General features: G+C 43.6%; 1 pseudogene; it reads right to left on the minus strand.

The window, feature by feature from the left end:
• Window positions 1-243: 243 nt before the first annotated feature.
• On the minus strand, window positions 244-2,578 carry LOC101640778 (annotated as a pseudogene).
• Window positions 2,579-16,432: the final 13,854 nt, after the last annotated feature.

Raw genomic sequence — 16,432 nt, forward strand, 5'->3', positions numbered from 1 at the left:
ACAAAAGTTAAAGACAATCTGAGAAAAAGATTGCACAAAATATGCTCATTAAATACGCCTTGTGATTCAATCCAAACAAGGTGAATATGTTCTCTTGTGCAATTCCAGATTTACGTTGTCTGGTCCTCTAGGTTCTTCTATTTAAAAAAAAAAAATAGAGGTGGGGGGATCATGACAACCTAAAGTGCCTCTTAATCATGTAAACCTCTGGTAGCAACCACTTTTTCTGTTCTTCCCAATAAGTCAATTTTGATCTTCAAACTGTGCTTGTTTTTTTAAAAGATATGATGCTAGAAATTCAATAGCGTTTGGCGGCCTCTCCTTTGCGAGCACAGCAAGCCCCTGCAGTAAGATGGGCACCACTGTCTGATCCAGGTAGGCACGGCTGGCAAAGACTGGAGGTCCACCTTCTGTTTGGATGGCTTCTCTGCATTCATCTTCTCATGTTCCACTCTCCTCCCAACATCGTCTGTGAGGCCGTATTCAGGGTGATGACTCTCCACAACCTGTGTCTGTCCTTCCAGCATCTGCTCTGGCTCCGTGGTGGACCCTGCAAGCCACCGTCCCTGGAAACCAGTTGGGCCTGAGCCGTTCCTTCTTAAGAGCTCTTTAAACAGGACCTTTTTATATGATCCCTTCTATAGCCATTGGTAGCATTGTTGGGCACCATCTAATCTTTCTGATCTCAGGGTTGGGAAGACTGATGTGTAGGTCGTTCATTAGTCCATTTGACTGATTGTTTCCACGTGTCTTTTCATTTTCCTCACTCTTCTTTCCTCTGAGTGGGGGAAAGACCCGTGATTGAATCTATCAGCTGCTCCTCGGAGAGAGAGGAGGCTGTCTGCTCCAGGAAAGATTGCCGTCTCAGAAAGCCACACCAGCAGTTCTATTCTACCTTCAGGTCACTCTGAGTCCAAATGGAATCACTCTCAGTGGGTGTGGGTACCCTGATGATCCTAATTGAGCCCTTGTTAAAGTGGAGGTTCCAGCCGCAGTGGGAATGCACTTTCTCAGCAGAATGAACCAGTTCAAAGCCCCAATGCCTATCCATAGAAAAGTTCCCCACCTGTCCCACTGAAAAAAGACACATTGCAGGTGCTCACTGCCCATTCAAGGTGAGGAGATGGCCCAGCTTCTGAGACTCTAGCCTCTTTATGAGGTGGTAACATACTTTCATGTCAACTTGATAAATAAATATAGGGGTGGAGTCTAGCCTGTCAATCAAGTCACAGCCTAATGATGCCTCCCTGTGGGCACGGCCTTCTTATAAGGATTCTGGGAATTTCCTCTCTTTTCCCTGGATGAGGGGCACACTCTCTGCTTCACCTGCCTGTTGAAGAGCCACACTCAGAGAGCTGGAGAGTCTCCATGGGGAGACCCAAGTCAGCTCTGGATGCTTCTACCATCATTGGATCCACATGACTCTTCACCACAGGCCTGTGTGCGCTTCCTGCATTCCGCATCCTTGCATGTGCTGTGTGAGTCTGGACTAGTGTCAGACATATGGGCTAATATCAGACTTATGGGCTTGATCTAGACTGGGCTGGCGTGTTTTCTCAATATACAGTTGTTCTTTGATATAAAGCTCTCTCTTATGCACATATGAATGTCCTGAATTTGTTCCTCTAGGCAACCCCGTCTAATACCCTTTGACACTTGGCAAATACCCAAGCAGTAAAAGGCCTCGGAGACCCTGTACAGCTGAACAAGTCCTAGATATTTTGAACCCCCAGTTTTAAAATCTGAAAGGAAAGCGAATTTCAAATTTAACCCTATAATGCCTGAATTTTTAATTTCAGGGAAAAAAATTTATTCTTTACTTTCATAGTTATCAATCTATATATTAATATATACATTTAATTAGATGTTACGAAAATGTCACGCTCGGCAGCATGGCTGAACCTTTGCGAGTGACTCACCTTTTAGCTCTCTGCTCTCTTGTTTCACACACAGGGAAAATCTGTTTATCATCTCTAAGCATTCTGACTCCAAGCGGATTTTTTTCCTAAAAGCTCTCCTGCATTTGATTAGCGCGAAGGAGAGCAAAGGTAAACAGAAGGGCACACCCTAGAAGGCTTCGATATAAATGACCATGACTCATTTCTGAGTAGCCCCAGGACAGCCACAGTTTTCAAAAAGGCACTGGGGAATCTCAAAGGGTAGTGAAAGATACTGAAGCAGCTCGCTGAACTGGATGCTCGTATGGCTTTTCTCACCCTCTTAGTAAAACCGGAACATCACAGCAGAACATTAAGCAAGCAAATACCTGTGTCTTGCCCAAGCTAACGCAAACCCACTGCCGTCAAATGGAGTGTGACTCCTGGTGGCCCTAAAGGATAGCATGAATGGCTCTTTAGGATTTCAGACACTGAAGCTCTTTGGGAGCAGATGGCCTCCTCTTTCTTGAGCAGAGAGGCTGGTCAGTTTGAACTGTTGACCTTGCAGTTAGCAGCCCAGTGCTTAACGCAGGGCACCACCAGGGAACCACATTTGCCTTGGCGTTAGGCGCAGTCAAGTCAGTGCCGATGCATAGCGACCGCACGTACACAGAATGAAACACGGCCTGGGCCTGCGCCATCCTGCTGTTGGTCTCAGTCTACCTTCATCCACCTCCTTTCCAGCCATACGAGTTTTAAGTGACGCTTAGAAAGGAGTGAGAGAACCATCTTTCTTCTGAGTAGGGGTCTGTAAGAGCAAGGGACAGACGCAGATATGGCCACACAGGAGGTGAAGACAGCGCCCCAGGATCTCTGCACAGCCAAGGAGTGTCGAGAAAAGCTCGGGCCACCAGAGGCTGAGAGACCAGCAAGGTTCTTCCCCTAAAGTGTGAGCCCTGAACTTAGACTTCTAGCTTCCAGAACTTGGAGCCAGTCGATTTCTGTTCGGCCACGCACCTGCTTGAGGTATTTTGTTATTGCTGCTCTAGGAGACGAAGGCACAAGAATAAAAATAAGTTTCTATCGGCGTGCCATACAATTGCTTTAGTTTGTATGACATGGAATGCATTTTTCATTTTGCGATCTCATTTTTGTCTAGAGCAGCAATTCCCCAAATTGTGCTCTCGGGAACACTGCTGATGCATCCACCAGTGGCAGAGTAGAACTGACCCCTGGGGTTTTCTTGATGACAACTTTTCTAGAAGCACATCGTCACCATCTCCCATGAAGCCACTGGGTGGGTTCAAACAGTCAACCTTTGGGTTATCAGCTGAGTACTTAACTGTTGGTGTCACCAGGGTTCTGTATGGAACATTGATCCCTCAAAAAGAGTTTTCTGGCTAGCACTTGAAGATTCATGATTTTAAAGAACTCAAAAACCCAGGAGCAAAGATATCAAAGCAATCAGTTCTATATTGGAACCCAGAGTTTGCTTAACATTGATGTGTATGTGTATATACATACATACATACATGTATATATAATATCCAGAAAATCTGGATTCCATGAGATTTTGAAATTCTGTACTGCACTATCTCTGCCCCGCCCTTTGATAGGTATTCTTGTAGGGAATCTTTGATCAAAATGTTCAGTGAAGACAGCCAGGCACCATCACGTTCTTCTTGTCTCCTGCAAAGGAGGCAGTTATCCAGGTCCCCATCTTATTCCTGACTCTCCTACTTCGGCAGAGCAGAGAATTCTGAATGAACAGCTTCTAAGTTCCGGATGGTAAATAGCCTTCCAAAGAAAGTGATGGAGGGAATAAAGTAAACGTGTCTAAAAAGAGCACAGAGATGGGAGATAGAGCAGCGAGCTGACCATTGATGGCTGCTAACTTGTAGTCCATCCCAGGGAGAAGAGAACTCAAGATAAACTACTGAGGATGGCAGGGGTGGCTTAGTAGTTTAAACTACTGAATACAAAGTTGATGATCTGAAATACGAACCCCCACCTAATTTACAATAAAAATTGTTTAAGAAAAGAGATAAATTGAATGGGAATGGTGGGGGGTGGGGGGTGGGAGTACAAAGGCTGCCCCCCCCCCCCCAGTTCTCTCTCCGCCTTAGGTTATTTCTGTTTGTTCTCTGCACCAAACCCATGCACCATGGATTCCTCCCTTACGGGGCTGAGCCTGGGAGTTAGATCTGCCGTGCCTGCGGACCTGGGTGTGTTTGCAATAAAGGAAGCAGGCAATGCCTTCCATATGCTGTTTGCACCCTCGATGTGAAACCACGTACGGGTGATGCTTTTGCTGAAAAGGAACAGACGGATTCCGGGGGTCGCCTGGGTCGGCCAGACCGGCTCTGTTAGCGGGGTCTATGTAGTCGTCTTCGCCCATGACAGTGATTTTTTATAATATTTCCTAAGGAGAAATAAAAAATAAATAAATAAATAAATTTAAAAAAAAAATATTTCCTAAGGAGGGAGCTAGAGAAATCATCTTGCATCTAGCCCGGTTCATCATCATTTGCTGTTTATATAACATTCCTCCCCAGCCACGAGATACCCTCCCTCGGAATTTCTTCTGCATTGACAAGACTGGCTTTCTCCAAAACACTGGAAGAGTTCAAACCCTTCAGTCTGTGTATTATTTCTCGGTCTGGCCACAGAGGTAGTGTTTCAGCATCATTACACGCCAACAACTGCACGCTCGCTGACTTAATAGCAAGCAGACCAGGTTTTCAGGCGACTTGGCCAGTTGTAAATGGGTGCTCTGTTGGGCTCTGCCACTTCACTCCTGAGGGCAGGACAGGGCGCAGGGGCAAGCCCGGGGCCAGCCTGTGGCTCAACGTGTGTGCAGTTCTGGGGCGCTTTGTCGATGTGCTAGGAATAGATACAGCAAGACACAGCGCTGCAGCCATTTCTGCAGGGACGGTTCAGGAACGCTGATCCCATTCTGCGCAGCTGTTCCCACCCTCCTTGTTGGGATGTTTCCTCCTCATTCCTAGAAACTCCGGATGGCCCTCTGAGGTTCCTAGCTGTCTGTCTGAGTAGCTGCTGCCCCTTTGTCCCCCGACAGACAGTTTTTAGAGCAGCATCATTCTCCAGGCACACCGTTTTTACTGGTTGAGCCAGACCAGGGGCCGGCAAACTTCAACTCACGAGCCATATGCGACTCTTGCGGTACATCCAGGTGTCTCTGAAGTAAAAATTTTTTAAAAATTGAAGGTATCTACTGGGAGGGAGGGAGGGAGGGGTGGAAAGAGGGAACCGATAACAAGGATCTACATATAACCTCCTCCCTGTGGGATGGACAACAGAAAAGTGGGTGAAGGGAGACACCGGACAGTGTAAGATATGACAAAATAATTTATAAATTATCAAGGGTTCATGAGGTAGGGCAGACCGGGAAGGGAGGGGGAAATGAGGAGCTGATGCCAAGGGCTCTAGTAGAAAGCAAATGTTTTGAGAATGACGAGGGCAACAAATGTACAAATGTGCTTGACACAATGGATGGATGGATGGATTGTGATAAGACTTGTACGAGCCCCCGGTAAAATGATTTTTAAAAATTGAAGGTATCATTGAGATAATGGTCATTTCGTTTGTTTGTAAAAATATATATGTATGGCTCTAGAATAATTTTTAAGTTGTTGTGAGGGACAGGAGGGGCTCGCCTTCTCTCAAGGGGGCCGACCCCCGAGCTAAGCTATTGTTGGATTTAAAGAAGACTTCAAAGTTTCAAGACCGTCTGACAGCCATCGTTTCAGGGGCTCATTCAGCCTTCATGGCTCCAGAAAGTCTGGATTCTCTGAGCATTTGAGATTCTGGTCTGTGCTTCCCTCCTTTGGATTAGTCTTATTTTTATGAAAATGAATCCAAGTTGTAGTTAAAAAATAGATTATTAATTTGGAATTATAAGCTAAGCGACCGCAACAACAGAATACTTAAAAGCTGGCAAATTTTGGAAAGAGAGCAAAATCCAGGAAGAGAACTTAAAGTAATATTAACTAGTTATCTGACACACCTCGGACTATTTGATTGATCTTCGTATACAATGATTTTATTGCACTTTCTATAGAGAGTTTAGAAAGAGAGAAAAAAAGAAAGAGAAATCTGTCATGGCAGATTATAAGGTTTTATTTTGGGGCCGAGATGCTCAACATTGTGAATGTAATTAATGCCAATGACTGTAACACTTCAGCATCCCCAAAGGCTTCAGTGGCACATCTTACATTGCATCTATGTTACCAGAATCAAATGGGAAACGCAATTTTTGTTTCGCAAACCATGCTTGGTATAAGAGATACAGGTTTGGTGACATGAAGTTTAGCTAGGCAAAAGCTGCCATCAGCTTTCATCTTTGTAGGTTGACAACAATGCGCCCTAATAGTCTTTATTTTGGTAAATGAGTGTATCTTATAAAAAGAAAAAAGGGAGAAGGCTACTGTGGGTTAAGATAATTTTTAAAACCTGCCTTTCTCCATATTTTAAGGATGTGATTGAAGTGCCTCTGTTAATAGTTTCTGGTATAAAGTTGGTTAAATTTTTAACATGAAATTTTATATTAGGTAATATATGAATGAGTTTTCTACTGGTTTGAATTTTTTTTTTTTTTTGAGACAGTAGATGGACAAGGGATTGTTGAAGAGCGATATGGTCAGGAGAATGTTGCCATTGATTTTCCATGTCAATAATCTGAAGATTGGATAAAAGGTTCCGGATAAAATTTGATGTTCAACCTTAAAAACAAAACCAAATATGAGACTTGGGACGCTTCCTTTGAGTTGGAAGCTTGTGATTAACTTTGTGAGGTCCATGTTAGGATCGTTGCCAACTTGGGGAAGACCTGTCTCAAGCTCCTTTCCTATTATATTGCGTAGTGATGACTTGTAAATAGCCTTTGAATTGGCAAAATGAATGAGACTTGTGTTGGGCGCTGCACCTTCGTTTAACAAGATGTAATGTACTGGTATTGTAGATTATAGGATTATTAGAAACTGTTTTTGTACCAGAACCGTTAGCAGTGACTAACCAGAGTAAATGGTGCATCGGAACTGGGGTGTTGGGGAAGGATGCGGAATCTACCATGAACAGCCAAAGGAATGAGCAAAGGAGGCTTGGAGGATATTCAGCCAGAATAGTCCTTTGAAACAAGGATGGTGAGACTTCAGGTCAGCTCACATAGTTTGAACATGTCGTCAGGAGAGACCAGTTACCAGAAGGGGACATCAATCAGCTAGACTCATCACAGCAATGGACTCAAACATACTAAAGATCAAGAAAATCTTGCGGGATCAAGCAAGCTTTTGTTCTGCTATCCACAAGATCATCACGAGTCGGAGATCACGCAATGACAGCTAACAGCAACAGACTATGTGCAAGAGATTGTGAATGACATAATATCCCACTACAACAAACCTACGCATATCCCCATTAACTTTCTCCCAGTCATAGTCTGAAAATACCCATGGCCACCCCCATGCGACCCAGCACAAGGGGAAATATGACTAGGAAGAAGTGGACGTCGAAAGAGACACCATCTGCAGCTAAAAGATCTCCCTCTTGCCAATTTTACAGGAGCTTATGGCAGGGGAGCACTTACAAGTTCAAGTGAGGGACCCTGGCACTTCGGCTTCTTAGCTTTGTGATCCGCCCCCTTCTAGTTTAAACTCAGATGTTCTCCCACCAGGGCTGCTGTTGATTCTGTCTGAGGGTTATACATCTGCATCTTGAACTTAAGGACCGGATCTGCAGAAAATGTGATCCAAACAAAACACAAGAGGAGACATGTCCATGACCGAATTCCAGCTGGCCAATTTATTAAACATAATAAAACAATTACTTGGCATTATGTGGATCAGTGGTTTTGAAACTGGCAGAGAGTTAAGTCATCCATGTTGTATTCAAGATGTACATGGAACTTCTGGTGCTGAAGACCCAGGTTGGGGCCCAGGAATCCAGGAAAGTTTCTCAGCTGATTCTAGTATGCTGTCAGGTGTGAGAATCCCTGAGGTAGACAATGCATATCTGTGAATGCTAAGGCCCACTACAGCACCGCAGGGCTGATTAAAGTGTGGGTTTATAGAGGGAGACCACAGCAGTGGACCAGCACATCCCAATGACCAGGAAGCTGGGACAGGATGGCCAATATTTCCTTCTGTTGACATAAGCGTGCCCGTAGCCAGAGCTGACCTCAGGGTAACTATCAACAGCACCAAGGAGAGTGTTGTGTCCCTCATCAAATCCATCGGACTAGCACTTAGTAAGGAGGTTGTGAGGGGCACTTGTATTAGCCAGGCTCTTCGTGGGCACAAATGAGATTTTATTTACAATTTAAAAAATAATTTTATGGGGAGCTCTTACAGATATCATAACAATCCATAGTTCAATCGCATCAAACAGTATTGTACAATGGCTACCACAATCAGTTTCAAAATATTTTCTTTCTTCTTGAACGCCTTGATATCAGCTCACTTTTATTCCCACTCCCCAGAAGCCCTTATTATATTTTTCCCTATAATAGTTTTTTTTGGCCATATCTTACACAGTCCAGTATATCCATTCACATACAATTCTGTTGTTTGATCCCATTGGGTGGAGTTATACATTCATCGATGCTATCAGCTCCCTATCCCCCCCGCCCCCCACCTCCGCCACTCTTCCTGTATCTCCATGGAACCATTACTCCTGCTACTGTTTCTGAAGGATTATCTATCTTGGCTTTCATGTACTGAGCAATCTTAAATATACAAATGATCATACACAGGTCTAACAATATTGAGGTAAAACATAAGCCTTAATAGTAAGGGCAGGAAATATTAAAGAACTAGAGGATAGTGACGTGGTTCATCAGTGCCTTGCCACACCCTGGATTTTTCATCCCTCTGTGTGGCCCTTCTGAGCGGGACTGTCCAATTACCTTACAGGTGAGTTTTGGGTCTCCACTACATCCATGCCACTTTGACTTGGTTGCTTATTTTTGAATTTCTGATACCTCTTCCTGTCGACAGCTCATGATGCATTAACACCTCAGGCTGGTGTGCTTCTTCCATGTGGGCTTCGTGGCTTCCCTGCTAGATGGCCGCTTGTTTAACTGAAAGCGTTGTAGATAAGTTTTAACATAGGTAAAGCGGGACACCATTGATAAAACTCCAATCCTGGTGAAATAGCCACATGGCAGCCGAAAACCATATACCCTAGTTGTGCATTCTTTCCAAAAATCGGGACTTTTTAAAAACGCCACGGGATGTGGGAAAAATTGTTAAAAATTGGGACTGTCCCACCCAAAGCGGGACGTCTGGTCACCTTACTTGCAGACCATCAACTTTCTTCACCATATTTACTTACGCGCGCCTTTTTGTCTTCAGCGATTGTGTCGGGAAGGTGAGTATCATACAGTGCTGCATTATTAGAACAACCCATTCTTGAACTGAGGTAAGATTGAAGTAGAAGCCCAAAGAAACAAGATATGATGGACTTTTGTAACTGAAATGTCAGACATTTCCAAATTATTGTCGAAAATGGTCTTACACATGGCATGTTCCATAGTAAGAAAGACGTTCAGTGGTTTCTGATGGAAACCTTTCAGCAGAGTTTTATTGCCCTGGCCAGGTCAAATCTCCCAGTCCTCATCAAATCACGACATACAAATCAACTGATTGCCCAGATCTGGGCTGCATGGCCACCTCGGATGCACAGGGGTTGGGTGATCCTCACGGGAATCTAATGACGTCTTCTCCTGAGAAAAAGCAGGATCTTCATGGTCACTGGAGCACTTGCGCCTGACGGGGGACTAGCCTTGTCTTTGTTGAATTCCCTGACTTGGTCTGTCTTGGGTGTTATGTGTGTCTGAGGTTCTGGTCCCAATCAGTGGGCGCTGTGGGGAAGAGTGCCAGGGGACCAGCCTGTTAGCCTGCACCTTTCTACGACAGTTCTGTGGAGGTTCTTGCAGGCAGTCCTACGTCCGAGTCCTGTCTAACAGTCCAATATGTCTAACAGTCGACCAGATGAAGCTACACAGAGTGTCAAGATGCAAAGCCCATGGAGACAGAAGCCAAGGGGAGTTGGCAGGAGCCCGATTCTAAGTCCAAGGAAGGCTGGCAATCTTCAAGTAGTCTTTGAGTCTCTCAGGTAGCTGTGGCAGCCTTCAAATCCATTCCCACAGTGGCTGCAGAGCATGGCACCACTTACCCACATGTTTCCCTATGAGGAGACCTGCTTTTCATCAGGTGTTGATTGCCGTGACATACCACAGACCTATTGTGTCATAGACAGAGAGATGCACCCCTTAGACCCTCCTCCAAGGAAGGATTAATACAGCTGTGGAGAAGGGGATCCACAGGTGATCCCCAGTTGACAGCCCCTGCAGGGTCCAACTCCATTGCAGAGAGTCACTGTGCCCAAGACCATGCCCTTCTGGGAGCAGCCTGCATCAACAACTGAAGAGGGAAGGGGGTCTGTTCAGTGTGGGCTGACTTGAAGCGGCATCCTTGCTCAAGCACTCCCTGCCTGCCCCTTCCCAGTCCGGGGACTTGGTTGCTTCTGCATTACTAAGTTTGGTAGCTGAATGGCTTTTATGTCAACTAGACACTCCTGGCTAGGGGTGGAGTCAAACCTGTCAATCAAGCGATCGCTTGATGACACCTCCCTGGGATGGGGCCTTTCGTAAATGAGCAGGGGACTCTGAAAACTGCTCTCTCCTCCTCTGCCTCTCTGCCTTCCTGCCTGCTGGCACTCTGCCTGGCTCGAGGGGTGGCCTCTTGTGGGTGCCCAACCCTGAGAGCTGTGATCCTCTTGCCATGTTTCTGCCACCCTTGCATCTGCACAACTCTGCACTGCACCGGCTTGTGCTCTTGCTTCTGTTTCCCTTTTCTGCATCGCCAGCCTGCACCACGTGAGTCTGAGAAGGACCCCGGCTTTCACTGGGCTTGTGGGTTTGAGTCGGACTGGGCTGGGCTGGCATGCCTTCTTTTGATAGAAAGCACGCTCCTAAACATGTATGAGTGTCACTGGATTTGTTTCACTCCACAACTCGGCCTCACACACTAAGGTATGTCACCTGCCAGATGCTCCCGGTCATCTCCTTTTGCCCACTTCTGCTTCCTTCCCTGCCCATGCACAGTCATTGCTCCTTCATAAATACTGGTGCCCCAAACTTAGCCTCAGCACCTGGTTCCAGGGAACCCTACCCGAAACCAGCACGATTACACGTGATCGTATTGTAATGTGCCTGTTAGAAGCCAAAGGAAGCATCAGGCAGACAAACTAATTTTTATTGAGCCAAAGAGACACGGGCCTTTGGGGGTTCTTTTATTTCCCTCAAAGAACAAGAGTAAATTAGAAGTATTAAATTTAAAAATGTTTATTTGCACAGTAGTTAAAATATGACAGCAAGTAATTCTAGGTGGATACAGTTTACAATCCCTTTGTATATTAAAAAAAAGTTCATGTATTTTCTGCTCACTTCCACTCATTAGCTTCTTTTAATATTGAGAGTAAAAACAATGACTTGAGCTTTGTCAAATTTTAAGGGTCATAAAAAGTCATGAGAAGTTGTCCAGAAAAAAAGTTAATAAGATATTTAGATAGTAAAAAGTGTCCAACTGAAAGAACTGATGGAAAAATGTCAACCTCAAGTTGTGAGGTAGAAGGAGTGTATGGATGACAGATGGGGGGATATAGGAAGCATCAAAAGAAGATGGAACACCAATTTCTATGAAAAGAAAAGAAAGAAGGTTGAAGTAATGCACAGAGTCCTTGTACCAAAAGAATTGGCTGATATTTAGCCACGTCAGAGGTAGCATCTGATCACACACCAGCGAGACTGAAGGAAAAGGTCCAAACTGCTAAGGGCATTATGGGAAAAAATGCTTACGGGACTTTTGGAATACCAATTATAAGACTACAATAAACTGAGGAAGCACAGGAAACACGCCCATTACATTATTTTCTGTATTGAGGCAAAGATGTCATAGCTTAGATTATTATAAAGTTTTGATACTTATTTTTAATCTAAGTAATAATCCACATAGTTAAAACATCCAAATAGTTCAGTAAAGTTTATAATGAGAAAAAAATCTACCTCCCCACTCCATTGCTCCTTACTTTCAGTCTATTATTAATTATTTATATTTTATTTTCCATTGCTGGTTATATAATGTGTCTCTCAATTATATACTTACATTAATACTTCTTGATCTGCCAACTATGGATATGGAATATTGACATTCTGCTAGGATGGATCAGGATTTAGCTTCCCTATTGTCCCAAGTTATTTTTGTATTACTATTTTTAGTTCTTTTATAACTATAAATAGCATGTCAAATATAGTCTTTCTTTTTAATGAATAGACTTTAGTTTTTTAGGTTGACAGAAAAATAGTGCATAAAGTACTTAGAGTCACCATTTAACTACCCCTTGCATTTTATTTCTCACTTTGCATTATTGTGATATTATTATTTGATGTGCTAATAACAGCAAAACATCATTAAAAAGACAGGAAGGCAAAGACCAAAAGTGGATGTCAGAAGAGATTCTTTAAGACTTGCTCATGAATTTGATAAAGAAAAATAAAATTGGTGACGAACTGACAGAAAATGTCAAAGGGCAGCTCGAAGAGAGAAACTTGAGTATTATTATGAAATGTTCGAAGACCTGAAGTTAGAAATCCCAAAAGGACAACATTCTAGCTTATCTACAGTGGAAAGAATTGAAGAGAGAAGCCAAGCCTTGAGCTGAAATATTGAAGGAGTCCATGGGCAAAATATTGACTGATGCAGAAAGTATCGGAAGAAGATGGAAGGAAGGTGCAGGCACTGTATCAAAAGGAATTGGTTGATATTCAGCCATTTTGAGAGGAAGCACGTAATCAAGAACCAGTAGTGTTGATGGAAAAAGTCCAATCTGAAGGCTTTTTTGCACTGAAAGCTTTAGAGAAAACTAGGGTGCCAGTAATTGATGAAACACCAATTGAAATGTTTCAATAAACTTATGAAGCACTGGAAGCATTCATTTGCCTATGTAAAAAAAATTAATGGGAAGAGATCCATATTTATGCACATTTCAGAGAAAGGTGACCCACAATAATCCAGAAATTATTGAACAATATAACTAATACCACATGCAAGCAAAAATTTTCTAGTGTGCATTATACAACAGTTGTGGCAGATTAACAGGGAGCTGTCAGATTCAGAAGAGGTCGTGGACTAAGTGATATCATTGCTGATGGTAGATGGATCTTGGCTCAAAGCAGAGAATATCAGAAAGATGTTGACTTGTGTTTTGTTGACTCCACAAAGGTATTTGACAGTGTGGGCCATAACAGACTATGGACACCATGGGAAAGAACGAGACTTCCCGAACACTTAATTTTGTTCATGCAAAACTTGTCCAGGGACCAACAAGCAGTTGTTCGAGCAGAACAAGAGAATACTGCATGGGTTAAAGTCAAGGAAGGTTTGCGTCATGGTTGTGTCTTTTCACCATATGAGGTAGTTAGTTTATTGTGCCAACCTGGCTGATAAACACATGTGGGATTAATTGAAGGGCGGAGACATAAATGGCTCAGGAAGCCTCGCCTTTCTTGTCTCTTGTGCTTTGATCATCGGACCAGTGTGCGGCTGCCTTGCTTGTTCTGTGCCTCAATTTGCAAGCTACACTACCTGTGGGACACCAATCCTGTGGACTGTGTCGCTGTAATTTGAGGTTCCTTCAAGACCTGTTTTGCCACACCATTGAAATTTACATCTCTTGAGCTGGGGACTGTCGGACCCTGTCATCTGGCTGACTGTTGGTGACCTGCCTTGTTGTTTGCTACCTGTGCCCGAAGAGCCTGAATTGCTCTACAGAGGACTACCCGGCGGCCCTCAAGATTTGAAGGACTGCCAGTGTCTCACAACTGTCTCACGGGAGTGAGTTGCACTGAGCCATTTGTACCGCTTTATAATTTAATTAACTGTTTATTTCTGATGTTCAATATCTATCTATCTGTATTAATATATATATATATATATATAAATATATATATATATATATAATTATTAGCATTCTGGTTTTGTTTCTCTAGAGAACCCTGTCTAACACACCGTATTTATTCCATCTGTATGGTGAGCAAAAATTCTGATGCCAGACTTTATAAAGAACTCAGCCTCAGGATTGCAGGAAGGCTTATTAACAACCTGTAATATACAGATAACACAATCTTACTTGCTGAAATTGAAGAGGACTTGAAGCACTTGCTGATGAAGATCAAGGACTGCAGCCTTCGGTGTGAATGAATTACAACTCTTTGTAGAGAAAACAAGAGTCCGCACAACTGGGCCAATCGACAGCAACATGACGAATGGAGAAAAGACTGAAGTTGCCAAGGATTTCATTTTGCTTGAATGCACACTCCGCATTCCTGGAAGGAGCAGTCAGGAAATCCAATGACATCATGCGCTGGGCAAATCTGTTGTACAGAATCCCTTTAAAGTGTTCGAGAGCAGAGCTATCACCTTGAGGACTAAGGTGTGCCTGACCCAAACCATAGTTTTTCATGGACAATAAACCAGGATGACCGCAGAAGAATGGATGCATTTTAATGAGGGTATTGGTTAAGAGTCTTGAGAGCACAATAGACTGCTGAGAGAACAAACAAATAGATCTTACAGGAACAGCCAGAATGCTTCTGAGAAACAAGGCAGGTGAGCGTGTCTGTGGCACGTTATTAGGAGAGAGAAGGACGCCGTGCTTGGTGGAGGGTCAGGGGGGAAAAGAACGACCCTCAACGAAACGTGTTGATCCGGTGGCTGAAACAGTGGGCTCAGATTTCGCATCAGTCATGTGGATGGTGCGGGAACAGGCAGTGCTTCCTTCTCGTGCATAAGGTCATCATGAGTCCGAACAGGCTCCGCAGCACCTAGCAACAACTGACACTGTACAGAGGCCCTATTATTAACTAAAGTGCACAGTTTATACTAGGGTTTACTCTTGGTGTTACACATTCCTATGGGTTTTGACAAATGCATAATGTCTCGTGTTTACCAATTTATTCAGTAATATTCAGAGTAACCACACCATCTTAAAAACATCCCTTGGCTTTGAAGAGTCGCTCTCGATTTGCCTATCTTTTTTGAAATGGATGTTAGCGCACCTACCATTTATTCCCTCTCCCTTCTTTCCCTTTCTTCCTGGCTTCTGATAAGTATTCTACAACCTTTATTTATTGTTCTAGTGTTGGTAAACATATTGTTTTTCAATCATAATTGAGCAATCTTTGTTTTCTCAATGGGGTTCCTAACCCACCATCATATAGTTGATTCTGTCTCATACTGATTTTGTATAGAGCTCCTGAGATGGTAAACCTTTCCAGGAATGGACAGCCTCATTTTTCTCCTACAGAGTGGCTGGTGGGTTTGAACTTAGGACCTTGCACTTAGAGGGCTAATGCCTGGCCCACGGTATCACCAGGGGTCCTTATGGGGTCCTGAGATGGTGCAGATAGTTAATGCCCTTGGTAAGAGGTTCACATGCACCCAGAGGCATCTTGAAAGAAAGACCTAGTGATCCCCTTGAAACACACACACACCTACAAAACAAACAAACAAACAAACCCCACTGATGTCTAAAAGCTCTCAGCAGCATTGTTCTCTGACACGCAATAAATTGGCATCGACTCAGCAACATTTTCTTGTTTTTCTTTTTTATTGCTTCATCTATAAGCTGAACCCTAAAAGACATCTTGTATGAGTCACATCCCTGGTTTCTCACGGAGCCCTACCGTGTCCCATAAGTGCCCTCCCCCCTCCCCCCTTCCCCGTGGTTTTCATCATTTCCCTGTACCTCTCAGAGAAAACTGTGTTGTGGCCATCAAAGTGAAAATATCTTTCCTTTCTTATATGCTCTCAATTATTCAAAACCACCCCCAAGTTTAGCAGCTGTTTACTTGAATTAGGATTTTAATAGATTTTCCCCTAGCTTCTCTGTTATTTTCTCTGCTTTGGTTTATTTTGAAGAAGAAAAATACAACTTGCCTTATTTACTATATTCCGAAAATGCTCTAGATTTTTAGTCGTCGATTTGATTTTTTTTCTCTCTACCAAAGAATGAGCAAAATAATTGAGCAACCAAATCAATTGAAGACTCTTAGAGTCCTTTGATTTCCCTCTCTAATTTAGTCCGATTTATCTTCAGAACAGCTGCCCACAGCCATCTTGAAATGCGTTTTCAGTAGACTCTTCGTAAGTGACAAGGTCTCTTGTTTCCCCTATGATCATCTTCTTGGTGTTACTTGTCAAATAAATCCTTCAGGAACGGACGGCGTGAAGTAACTCCACTGGCTTCTTGAACGTGTGCTGATGAGACTTTCTGCTTCCCAGTTGAGAGAGAACTTTTGTATTACGGCGCTCTCAGTTCAAATGTTTCCACCTCAGACATTTCCTGCTGAAGGGCTAATGTGGTCGAGCTGTATTCTGGTGGGTGACCTGCTACTTCCCTTGGAGAGATGGCGATCCCTTGGCTCTTCACCCCCTGCCGTTGAGTTGGCTCCAACTATAGCAACCGGATAAGAAAGA

Source organism: Echinops telfairi, unplaced genomic scaffold (assembly GCF_000313985.2).
Source record: "Echinops telfairi isolate 266 unplaced genomic scaffold, ASM31398v2 ScPeMD7_3;HRSCAF=10, whole genome shotgun sequence".
In the NCBI taxonomy this organism is placed as follows: domain Eukaryota; kingdom Metazoa; phylum Chordata; class Mammalia; order Afrosoricida; family Tenrecidae; genus Echinops; species Echinops telfairi.